The following is a 12820-nucleotide window of genomic DNA, read 5'->3' on the forward strand; positions in this document are numbered from 1 at the left end:
TTACTAAAACTCATGAGAATGACTTTACTCAATTTCAGTACTAGCCAAGGACTCCAGGTACCAGAGGCAAGAGAGCTGAAATATGAAGTGAGACTATGTGAAATATAAATGGAAAATAAATTCCTTTTTTTTTCTTTTTTTTTTTTTTTTGGAGATGGAATCTCGCTTGTTGCCCAGACTGGAGTGCAGTGGTGCCATCTCGGCTCACTGCAACCTCGCATCTCCCAGGTTCAAGTGATTCTCCTGCCTCAGCCTCCCGAGTAGCTGGAACTACAGATGCCTGCCACCACACCCGGCTAATTTTTGTATTTTTAGTAGAGATGGGGTTTCACCATGTTGGCCAGGCTGGTCTTGAACTCCTGACCTCACGATCTGCCCGCCTCGGCCTCCCAAAGTGCTGGGATTACAGGCGTGAGCCACCACACCCAGCAGAAAATGCTTTAGTTCAGCATCAAAGCAGGAATTATTACAGCATTTATGGATATTTAATTTTATTTGATACACTTGGATGCAACTTTACTCATCACCATTTTTAAACCCATATTTAAAAGTTTTAAAATTTGGGTTGAGGCAGAAAGAGGAGGTTGAGTTGGAGATGTTGGAATAGTCAGCAGCTTGGTCATTGGTGCTTGTGGGCTTTGTTTGTTCCAGACCTTGACTCTCTCTGGAAAGGGAGGGAGGTTTTGACTCTCTCTGGAAAGGGAGAGAGAGCCACTGCCACCCATGGTTCTGAGCTTGAAGTTGCTAGGACTTCTTTCAAACCTGTGTGCTGAGGAAACTCAGATGTTGGCCTCAGCTCCTAGGCTGAATTCAGCAGATCGGCCCATGAAAAATCCTATATCGAGACAAAGCAAAGGATCTGTCAGAAAGCAACACCTATTGTCCTGGGCTTGACACCAAGGAAAAGGACAGGTAGTAGAAATCCTGCAAGCTGAAAAGCAGACAGAAAGGTGACAAAGCAGCTGAAGACAGGTGGTGGAGAGAGGAATAATAACCCAGCTCCTCCATCTAGAAAGGATAGTAAGAACCACCAGTAGCTTAACAGAAGACCAAGGATCAGAATTCCCCGATGAAGACTGTTTGTAAGAAGAGAGAGGACAGGGTTACAACTCATCAGCAACTGCATGCAAGCCATGCAAGAAGGGGACTAACAAAACTTTTCCAAATAGTCAAACTGGAGCTCTAGTTTATCAAGTCCCAGTTTAAGATCTCAAGTTACGGCCAGGTGCAGTGGCTCACACCTGCAATCCCAGCACTTTGGGAGGCAGAAGCGGGTGGATCATCTGCAGTCAGGAGTTCGAGACCAGCCTGGCCAACATGGTGAAATCCTGTCTCTACTAAAAATACAAAAAACTAGCCAGGCGTGGTGGTGGGCAACTGTAATCCCAGCTACTCGGGAGGCTGAAGCACGAGAATCGCTTGAACCTGGGAGGCAGAGGTTGCAGTGAGCCAAGATCGTACCATTGCACTCCAGCCTGGGCAACAAGAGTGAAACTTCACCTTAAAAAAAAAAAAAAAAAAAAAATGAAGCTAACCAGAACAATGCCAGAGCCAAATGCAGTGAGCTGCCATCACCAGGTGTTCTTCCCTGACCATCAAACCACTGGGTTCCTGACACGGTTTGGATCTGTGTCCCTGCCCAAATCTCATGTAGAATTGTAATCACCAATGTTGGAGGTGGGGCCTAGTGGGAGGTGATTGGATCATGGGGGCAGATTTCCTTCTTGGTGCTGTTCTTGTGATAGTGAGTGAGTTCTCATGAGATCTGGTTGTTTAAAAGTGTGTGACATCTCCCTGCCTTCCTCCCATTCCTGTCATGTGAAGTGCTCATTCTTCCTTTGCTTTCCAACATGATTGTAAGTTCCCTCCCTAGAGGCCTTCCCAGAAGCTGATGCCATCATACTTCCTATACAGCCTGTGGAACTGTGAAACTGTAAGTCAATTAAACCTCTTTTCTTTATAAATTACCCAGTCTCAGGTATTTCTTTATGGCAATGCAAAAATGGACTAATACACTTCCTGTTGTCTTTAATCCTTTAGATAAGAAAATAAGAACATTTCAACCTAAAATCTAAAGTGCAGATATAGGCCAGGCACATTGGCTCATGCCTGTAATCCCAGCCTTTGAGAGGCTGAGGCAGGTGGATCATTTAAGGTCAGGAGTTCAAAACCAGCCTGTCCAACATGGTGAAATCCCATCTCTACTAAAAACACAAAAATCAGCTAGGCATAGTGGCACTGTAATCCCAGCTACTCGGGAGGCTGAGGCACAAGAATTGCTTGAACTCAGGAGGTAGAGGTTGCGGTGAGCCAAGATCATGCCACTGCACTCCAGCCTGGGCAACAAAAGCAAAACTCCATCTCAGAGTGAGACCCTGTCTCAAAAAAAACAGAAAGTGCAGATATAAAATAAGATAAAGTATTTATGTTTAAATTTAATTATGTTTACAGATGTCAATTGGTCTGAAACAAATTCACCAGGTAATTAATCTATTTGCATAGAACTGCTAATTAATGTAAAAACTATACCCGGATGTAGTGGCTCATGCCTGTCATCCCAGCACTTTGGGAGGCCAAGGGAGGCAGGTCACCTGAGGTCAGGAGTTTGAGACCAGCCTGGCCAACATGGTGAAACCCCATCTCTACTAAAAATACAAAAATTAGCTGAGCATGGTGGCACGTGCCTGTAATCCCAGCCACTTGGGAGGCCGAGGCAGAAGAATCACTTGAACCCAGGAGGTGGAGGTTCCAGTGAGCCGAGATCATGCCACGGCATTCCAGCCTGGATGACAGAGCAAGACTCCATCTCAAAAAGCAAACAAACGAACTATATATATACATATCTATCTATCTATACACACACACACACAATTAGACCTCATCTCATTTGCTTTACATGTTGCTTTATGTGTTGGGTGCACTGTAATGTAATGGTAGCATCAGTACAACTTAAAGTAATTAAATTAATAATTATACTTGATAGTAAGTGTACTCAACTGAGTAACTTTTAAGTGAAACCATTCATGTTTAGACATAGGGAGTGGTAAAGGAACCAACTTTTTCTATTGTTGGTTTGAGGAAAATAGTAATATAAGATTATCAATCATGGACAGTAAATGGCTGAAAGTTAGTGAATCAGATTATAAGCATCTAGCTAAGAATATAAAGATTGAGAAGTAGGTAAACATCTAAATGTTTAGTATACTAGAAATAGCCAAGACAGTAATATGCCAACAACCTGATGTACTGAAAATGAAAAGATGAACTTTTCCTAATAGTTGCATTTTAGTAAACTGTACAGTGATTAAGGTGGAAAGGGTACTTGGGGCTCATTAGAATGAGGCACAGTATACCCCAATAGCTCTCTTTCTCAAATGCATTGGATAGGTGTCTGTCAACAAATACACCAAAACTATTTTTATAGAAACATTATTTAATAGTGACTCAACAGCTTTCAAAATACATTTTTGTATTATAGCACTGCATAAGCTATTCTTTTTTTTTTTTTTTTTTGAGACAGAGTCTTGCTCTGTCGCCCAAGCTGGAGTGCAGAGGTGCCATCTCAGCTCACTGCAATTTCCCCCTCCAGGGTTCAAGCGTTTCTCGTGCCTCAGCCTCCCAAGTAGCTGGGATAACAGGCACATGCCACCACACCTGGCTAATCTTTGTATTTTTAGTAGAGATGGGGTTTTGCCATGTTGGCCAGGGTGGTCTCAAACTCCTGAGCTCAGGTGATCTGCCTACCTGGGCCTCCCAAAGTGCTGGGCTTACAGGCATGAGCCACCATGCCCGGCCTGCACAAGCTATTCTTACGGTGATCTGGCCTCATTGTTTCTGCAAAGCTTGCTTTGGGGAGAGGACACTTACTTTGGGGAGTTGTATAATGTGAAAATTTTAAATAAGTAAGGAAGAAAGAGCCGTGTAAATACATGTAATAAACTTGTAGCATATGTAAAGTTTTCTTGGTCTTTATCCTACAGGAATGAGATATTTTAGTATGAATTTGCTGAATGTAAGAGTGTGGACTGTTTTTTTTACTATGGTCTAATTTTAAAGGTCCAAAACAAAGTTTTAAAAAGTTTGCCCTTGTGCTAAAGTGCCAGTGTCTGTATATTATACTTGATTTGGTTGTAAACTATATTTCTTTTTTTTTTTTTTTTTTTTTTTGAGACGGAGTCTCACGCTGTTGCCCAGGCTGGAGTGCAGTGGCGCGATCTCGGCTCACTGCAAGCTCCGCCTCCTGGGTTCATGCCATTCTCCTGCCTCAGCCTCCTGAGTAGCTGGGACTACAGGCGCCCGCCACCAAGCCCGGCTAATTTTTTGTATTTTTAGTAGAGACGGGGTTTCACTGTGGTCTCGATCTCCTGACCTTGTGATCCGCCCGCCTCGGCCTCCCAAAGTGCTGGGATTACAGGCTTGAGCCACCGCGCCCGGCCTGTAAACTATATTTCAAAGTAAATCCTAGTGTAATAAGTTTTAGAAGTAAAAAGGCTTCAGCTGCTGAAACACTATTTGTAGATGTGAAATGTAGTACAGGTCAATTTTTTTTTCTTTCTGTAAGCCCAAAGATGAACTACTATTGGGTCCCTCCAATCTTAAAGGTTCCCTTTGGCTTTCACCAAGTCTTACAACCTATGATACAAAGATAGTTTAGTGTATGGTGCCAGCGGTGTTTGTTTTTCATTTGGTCAAAATAAGTGCAACCCAGGGCACCACTTATGCAAAAGATGTAAACTCCTGCATAACACCTTGATAGGATGTTTCAACAACCTTAAGGGTAAATGCTATATATAAATTAACCCAATAGCAAGTTAAAAGAAAAAAGTATGTGGGTAAATCTAAAAATTCTGATTGTAACAAAAAGCTGGTTCTTTGACACGATAAAATTCATAGATCATTAGTGAGATTAACCAAGAAAAGAAGAGAGAAGATCCAAATGAGCTCAATTAGAAATGAAACAGGAGGTATTACAGCTGATATCACAGAAATACAAAAGATTTAAAGGCTGCCTTGAACACCTGTATATGCAGAAACTAGAAAACCTAGAGGAAATGGACAAATTCCTGGAAGTATACAACCCTCCTAGATTAAATCAGGAAGAAATAGAAACCCGGAAGAGACCAATAACAAGCAGTGAGATTGAAGCAGTAATTTAAAAAATAGCCAACAACAACAAAAAAAGTCCAGGACCAGATGGATTCACAGATAAATTCTAGCAGACATTCAAAGAATCGGTACCAATCCTACAGAAACTATTTCAAAAGATAAGGACAGAGGAAATCCTCCCCAAATCATTCTGTGGAGCCAGTATCACCCTACTACCAAAACCAGGAAAGGACATAAGAAAAAAAGAAAACTACAGACCAATATCCCTGCTGAATATAGATGCAAAAATCCTCAACAAAATACTAGCGAACTGAAGCCAGCAGCATATCAAAAAGATAATACATTGTGATCCAGTGGATTTCATCCCAGTGATACAGGGATGGCTTAACATATGCAAGTCAATAAATGTGAGACATCATATAAATAGAATTAAAAACAAAAACCATATGGTCATCTCAATAGATGCAGAAAAAGCATTTCATAAAATCCAGTATCCCTTTATAACAAAAACCTTCAACAAAGTAGGCATAGAATGGACTTACCTGAAAGTAGTAAAAGCCATATATGACAAACCCACACGCAACATCATACTGAATGGGGGAAAGTTGAAAGCATTCCCCCAGAGAACTGGAACAAGAGAAGGATGCCCCCTCTCACCACTTCTATTCCACACAGTACTGTAAATCCTGGCCAGAGCAATCAGAGAAAAGAAAGAAATGAAAGGCATCCAAACTGGAAAAGAGGAAGTAAAACTGTCGCTATTTGCCGATGATGAATGTATACTTAAGAAACCCTAAAGACTCATCCTAAAAGCCTCTAGATCTAATAAACAAATTCAATCAAGTCTCAGGATACAAAATCCATGTATACAAATCAGCAGTACTGCTATATACCAACAACGACCAAGATGAAAATCACATCAAATCAAGAACTCAATCCATTTTACAACAGCTGCAAAAATAAAACACTTAGGAATATACTTAACCAAGGAGGAGGAAGATCTCTACAAGGAATACTACAAAACACTGCTGAAAGAAATCATAGATGACAGAAACAAATGGAAACACATCTCATGCTCACGGACGGGACATATAAATATTGTGAAAATGACCATACTGCCCAAAGCAATCTACAGATTCAATGCAATTCCCACCAAAATATCATCATTCTTCACAGAACTAGAAAAAACAATCCTAAAATTCATATAGAACCAAAAAAGAGCCTGCATAGCCAAAGCAATAATACTAAACAAAAAGAACAAATTTGGAGGCACCACATTACCTGATTTCAAATCATACTACAAGGTTATAGTTACCAAAACAGCATGGTACTGGTATAAAAATAGGCATGTAGGCCAGGCGTAGTGGCTCACACTTGTAATCCCAGCACTTTGGGAGGCTGAGGCGGGCAGATCACGAGGTCAGGAGATCAAGACCATCCTGGGTAACACGGTGAAACCCCATCTCTACTAAAAATACAAAAAATAAGCCGGTGTGGTGGCAGGCACCTGTAATCCCAGCTACTGGGGAGGCTGAGGCAAGAGAATCGCTTGACCCCAGGAGGCAGAGGTTGCAGTGAGCTGAGAGTGCACCATTGCACTCCAGCCTGGGAGACAAGAGCTAGACTCCGTCTAAAAAAAAAAAAAAAGAAGAAAAAAGAAAACTAGGCACATAGACCAATGGAACAGAATATAGAACCCAGAACTAAAGTCAAATACTTATGGCCAATTGATATTTGACAAAACATACAAAAACATGAATTGAGGAAAGGACACTCTATTCAATAAATGGTGCTGGGAAAACTGGCAAGCCACACGTAGAAGAATGAAACTGGATCTCCATCTCTCACCTTATACAAAAATCAACTCAAGATGGTCAAACACTTAGTATTAGTCTGTTCTCACATTGCTATAAAGAAATACCTGAAACTGCATAATTTATAAAGAGAAGAGGTTTAATTGGCTCATGGTTCCATAGGCTTTAGAGGAAGTATGATGCTGGCATCTGCTCGGCTTCTGACGAGGCCTCAGGAAACTTTCAATCATGGCAGCAGGCAAAGGCCAAGCCCGCACAGGCATGTCTTACATGGCTGGAGCACAAAGAAGAGAGAGAGAGAGACGGTGGGGAGGTGCCACACACTAGATTCTAAACAACCAGATCTCCTGAGAACTCTATCATGAGAACAGCACCAAGGGGCTGGTGCTAACCCATTCATGAGAATGCCACCCACATGACTCAGTCACCCTTCATCAGCCCCCACCTCCAACACTGGGGATTACAATTCAACATGAGATTTGGTGCACACCTGGACACATATCTAAACAACATCAGACTTAAATCTAAGACCCCAAACTATAAAAATTCTAGAAGATAACATCAGAAGAACTCTTCTGGACATTGGCTTAGGCAAAGAATTCATGACCAAAAGCAAATTCAACAAAAACAAAGATTAATGGAACCTAATTAAACTAAAAAGCTCGGCACAGCAAAAGAAATAATCAGCAGAGTAAACAGAAAACCCACAGAGTGGGAGAAAATACTTGCAGACTGCATCCAACAAAGGTCTAGTATCCAGAATCTACACAGAACTCAAATCAGCAAGAAAATAATAATAATAATAATAATCATCATCATCATCATCATCCCATCCAAAAGTGGGCAAAGGACATGAATAAACATTTCTCGAAAGAAAACATACGAATGGCCAACAAACATGAAAAAATGCTTAACATCACAGATCATCAGGGAAATGCAACTTAAAACCACAGTGAGATGCAACCTTACTCCTGCAAGAATGGCCATAATTAAAAAGTCAAAAAACAACAGATGTTGGCATGGATGTGGTGAAAAGGAAACACTTTTACACTGCTGGTGGGAACGTAAATTAGTACAACCACTGTGGAAAACAGTGTGGAGATTCCTTAAAGAATTAAATGTAGAACTACCATTTGATTTGGCAATCCCACTGCTGGGTATCTACTCAAAGGAAAACGAGTCATTATGTGAAAAAGACACATGCACACGCAGTACAATTCACAACCGCAAAGACATGGAACCAACCTAAGTGCCCATCAACCAATGAATAAAGAAAATGTGGTACATATACACCATGGAATACTACTCAGCCCTAAAAAGGAATGAAATAATGTCTTTTGCAACCACTTGGATGGAGCTGGAGGCCATTGTTCTAAGTGAAGTAACTCAGGGATGGAAAACCAAATATTGTGTGTTTTCACTTATAAGTAGGAGCTAAACTATGAGGATGCAAAGGCACAGAATGGTATAATGGACTTTTGACTCAGTGGGGAAGGTGGGGAGGGGGCAAGGGATAAAAGACTACACATTGGGTACAGTGTACACTGCTTGGGAGACGGGTGCACTAAAATCTCAGAAACCACCACTAAAGAACTTATTCATGTAACCAAAACCACCTATACCCCCAAAACCATCAAAATTTAAAAAAAAATAAATTCTGATTGTTAATGCCCTAGTTTCTCATTTGGCACATTTTTGATGTTTATGAGCAGACACCTAAGTTGTATTTCTCCAAATAAATTCAGATGAAATAATATTGCCCAAGTTAAATACTGATATCCAGCCGGGCGTGGTGGCTCAAGCCTGTAATCCCAGCACTTTGGGAGGCCGAGACGGGCGGATCACGAGGTCAGGAGATCGAGACCATCCTGGCTAACACGGTGAAACCCCGTCTTTACTAAAAATACAAAAAACTAGCCGGGCGAGGTGACGGGCGCCTGTAGTCCCAGCTACTTGGGAGGCTGAGGCAGGAGAATGGCGTAAACCCAGGAGGCGGAGCTTGCAGTGAGCTGAGATCCGGCCACTGCACTCCAGCCTGGGCAACAGAGCGAGACTCCATCTCAAAAAATAAATAAATAAATAAATAAATAAATAAATAAATAAATACTGATATCCTAAAGATAAGTTTCTATAGCACTTAATGTGCAGAATATAAATTAGAAGCATAAAATTAGAAAAATAAAAATTTCTCCCTTCCTTTCAAAAAACGTGTTAAAATTTAATTGTACCAAGACCTTTAGCAGCAGATTCAGTAATAAAAGTCATTGAGATTTAGGAAAATATTTGAAATACCGAAATGTAATTTAATCTGTATTAACTAGTTTCCTAAATATAAAAGCATCTCAGATAATCAAAGTTTAATATTTATTCAAGAAATGAAAGACAGTGATTACTGTAAATATGTGTGGGGATTTTTTGTAATTTTACTTTGAGGCTAGTTTTTCTTTTGATTTTACAGGTCTCTTAAAACATACATACACACATACACATGGACACACATGGACACAGACAAGCACAAACACTTGCACATTTGCACACACTTGCACATTCATGTGACATGTGCACACATACGGACATGCACAGACATGCACGTGTGTGCACACGCCTGGCAGTGTGAAGGTGACAGATTATTTCAACATCTCTTCTATTAAGACAAGACCAACTGTTATGCCAATCCAGGAATTCATGGGACAATTTCTAAAGGTAAAAATTTAGGCTGGCACGGTGGCTCATGCCTGTGGTCCCAACACTTTAGGAGTTGAAGTGGGAGGACTGCTTGAGGCCAAGAATTTGAGACCAGCCTGGGCAACACAGCGTGACCTCTTCTCTATAAAACAAATCAGCTGGGTGTGGTGGCGCCCACCTGTAGTCACAGTTACTCAGGAGGCTGAGATGTGAAGATCACTTGAGCCCAGGAGTCAGAGAGGCTGTGGTGTGCTATGATCACACCATTCTGCTCCAGCCTGGGTGACAGAGAGACACCCTATCTCAAAAAATTTTTTTTAACAATTAGCATTTTTAGATTTTGGGGAGTTCCTTTCAAAATTCAAAATTTTAAGTAATAATACACTTATCAAGCTTCTGTATTTATCAACCTCGATTTCTTTTGCAGTGGCTTTCCATTATGAAAGATGAAGGTTTAGCTGATTAAGGCTACTTATCTTCTTCCTCCTAATTTGTTGTGCTTATATTATTATAGTCAGTTTTCCTATAGGTTAACTAGGTTTAATATGCTTGAACTTGAATTTCTTGTTCTGTAAACTTAGACTGTATAAACTTCCACACCACGATGTGAATGAGGGTCTTAGTCCCCCTACCCTTCCCTCTTTCCCCCCAGCTTCTGTATCCTACGTTCTTCCAGTTAGACACGTATTTTTTTTACTGATATATATTTTTTCATTTTTAACAGCTGGTATTTTTTACATGCTACTAATTTCACCCATTGTCAGTAAATCTGTAGAGTTGTGTAACCATCACTGCAATATAGTTTTGGAATATTTCCATCAGTCCAGTATACTTTTATTTCTCTATTGTCAAAGTAAATATCATTTAATCCAGTCCTGTAACCATATTTGAGTTTTCCAGGTTTCATCTATAAATTGATTGAATACATAACACCAGAGTCCTATTAATACACTATCTTGAAACATGTCCAGAGTAAAACGAAAGGCACAGAATTAATCAGAAAACATTCTATTGAAAGTATCGATCAATAGAGTGAAATTAGACTTCAACAGCTGCAGCCTGTTACCGCCTAAGGATAGGCTGTATGAGGACTCACAAGGACCTGTTGTTGAGGTTAGGACGAAATGTTTGGCTAAATTCCCTTGAGAACACCACGCTGTCCTGGGATGGAAAGCCAGGCTCCGGTCATTGCCCACTCCCCGCCTTCCCTCCCACCTCCCGCCCTTATGATCCCATCAATCGCTCTTTTTTGGCAGGGTCGAGTGGTGTCAAAGCAGACGGCTGCTCGGCGCCTACGTAGCCGTATTTTTGTGAGCGGAGCTGCTTTTGTGAGCGCTGCCTGCCTGCAGCATCTCTGCACTCACGCGTGGAGTCGCCGAGAAGCTGCCCGGCCGCTCCAGCAGCCTCCACGCCTACAGGGCTGCGTGCCCGGGATCGCAGCGCCTTCGCGTCTCCTTCCCGCCTCCCTCTGCCCTCCCGCCAGCGAGCGCGTGGCGCCCCGGAGGTGCGAGGGTGACCAGGGTGCACCCCTCTTCTCCTAAGCCAACCTAGGAGGAGACTTCCAGTTTCTGCCGCAGCATTTCCAGCGCCGCGAGCCCTTGCAGCTCCTCACCGTGGCTCAGCAGCCAGCCCAGCGCATCCTCTTCCGGGGCTAGCGCGCACTCCCTCGGCTCTGCTCGCCGTCCCTTGTCTTTCTGCCCCTTGCAGACGCTCTCATTCCATCCTCCCTTCCTTTCCTCTGCCGGGGGGGGGGGTGGCTCGCTATGCAGCCCCCCGTGCTCAGTCTGACGCCTCAGGCTGCCGTACCCGCAGGCTCTGCGGAAGGAGCCCGGGCCCCAGCCCTTGCCCTCCCCCGCCACCACCACGTCCCTCCTCCCTCCTGGAGCTTCCAGGGCCCTGCCGCGGGCCCCTGCATCTCCCGCCAGGCCGTCTCTCTCAGCCTCCGTCTCCTGCAGCCCAGCTCCGCCTCATTCTCCATTCCTCGCCCAGAACCCTGGACATTCTGTCCGCGGTCGCCGCCTGCGGTTCCTCCCCATCAGGCAGGCAGACGCCAGGCTCCGCCAGGTGACAGAACTGCTCTTGCCGAGCCCCGAAGGCCTCCACCTGGTTGACCTTGGCAGCCAGCCCGGGCCTCCTCGGTCCTGACTCTGGGGCCGCTGCCTCCCGCCAGCGCTGCCTTCGCGTGGTTTCAGGGCGCGCACCGCCTTTGCTAGTAACAGCCTCATGGCCCGAGGCCTCCAGACCCCAGGATCTCCCCCTGTACACCGGCCCCTGCCCAGGCCTCCTGTGTCAGCTCGGGGCACCTCTATCCTTGCACTTGTTCAGACCTCCAATGACCTCTGAGTCCTCTCCTGTTTTCACATCCCACCCTCCAGCGTCCTCCCCTCTCAAGTTGGATCTAGATTCCAGCCCCCTCTCATCCCCCACGGTGCTACCTGCCAGTGCCCTCTGCCTCTAGGGTGTCCTTGCTTCCCCTCCTGGGCCTGGCTGGGATCCTTGTAATATGGTGTGTGTGCTCCCGACGACGGCTGGCTTTCATCTAGGAAAAGGCCAACATCAGGAAGCTGCCTAGGAGGCCGCCTGGCCCACGACCTTTCTAACCCATGTCCACCTACTGCCATCCTCCACATGGTGATCATGGCCCCTCCTCCCCGGACCCTTCAAACCTGCCTCCAGTTCCCCCCCAGGGCCTTTGCCCCAGTTAGTCCCTGTCTTAGCTCAGGGTGCCACAACAGAATCCAGACAGGGCAGCTTAAACAACAGAAATGCATTTCTCACAGCTCTGGAGGCTGGAAGTCCAAGATCAAGGTGCCTACAGATTCCATGGCTGGTGAGGCGTCTCTCCTTGGCTTGCAGATGGCCTCCTTCTGGCTGTGTCCTCTCATGGGAGAGGGGAGAAGGGAGAGGGGAGGAGGAGGGGGAGAGGGAGAGGGAGAGAAGGAGCAGATAAGGGGAGGTATCCCTGGTGTTTTTCCTGTTCCTATAAGGACACAGTTCTATTGGATCAGGGCCCACCCTATGACATCGCATAACCTTTATTACCTCCTTATAGATTCTGTCTCCAAATGCAGTCACACTGGGGCTTAGAGCTTCGACATACGAATTTTGGGAGGACATAGTTTAGTCCACAACTTTCCCTCTGCCCAGGTGGCTCTCCCTTGAATATCTGCAAGGCTGACCTGTTCACCCCTTGAACCTAGGCCGTGCATTGCTGG

General features: G+C 44.1%; 1 long non-coding RNA gene across 1 annotated transcript; it reads right to left on the reverse strand.

The window, feature by feature from the left end:
• Positions 1-474: 474 nt before the first annotated feature.
• On the reverse strand, positions 475-12576 carry LOC144334862 (uncharacterized). Its single transcript, XR_013405124.1, has 3 exons — positions 12384-12576; positions 12041-12144; positions 475-835 (listed from the first exon to the last, which is right to left on the reverse strand). It is a non-coding gene; the product is annotated as an uncharacterized LOC144334862 (long non-coding RNA).
• Between the last annotated feature and the right edge of the window lie 244 nt (positions 12577-12820).

Source organism: Macaca mulatta, chromosome 15, assembly GCF_049350105.2.
Source record: "Macaca mulatta isolate MMU2019108-1 chromosome 15, T2T-MMU8v2.0, whole genome shotgun sequence".
NCBI classification, from domain to species: Eukaryota; Metazoa; Chordata; class Mammalia; order Primates; family Cercopithecidae; genus Macaca; species Macaca mulatta.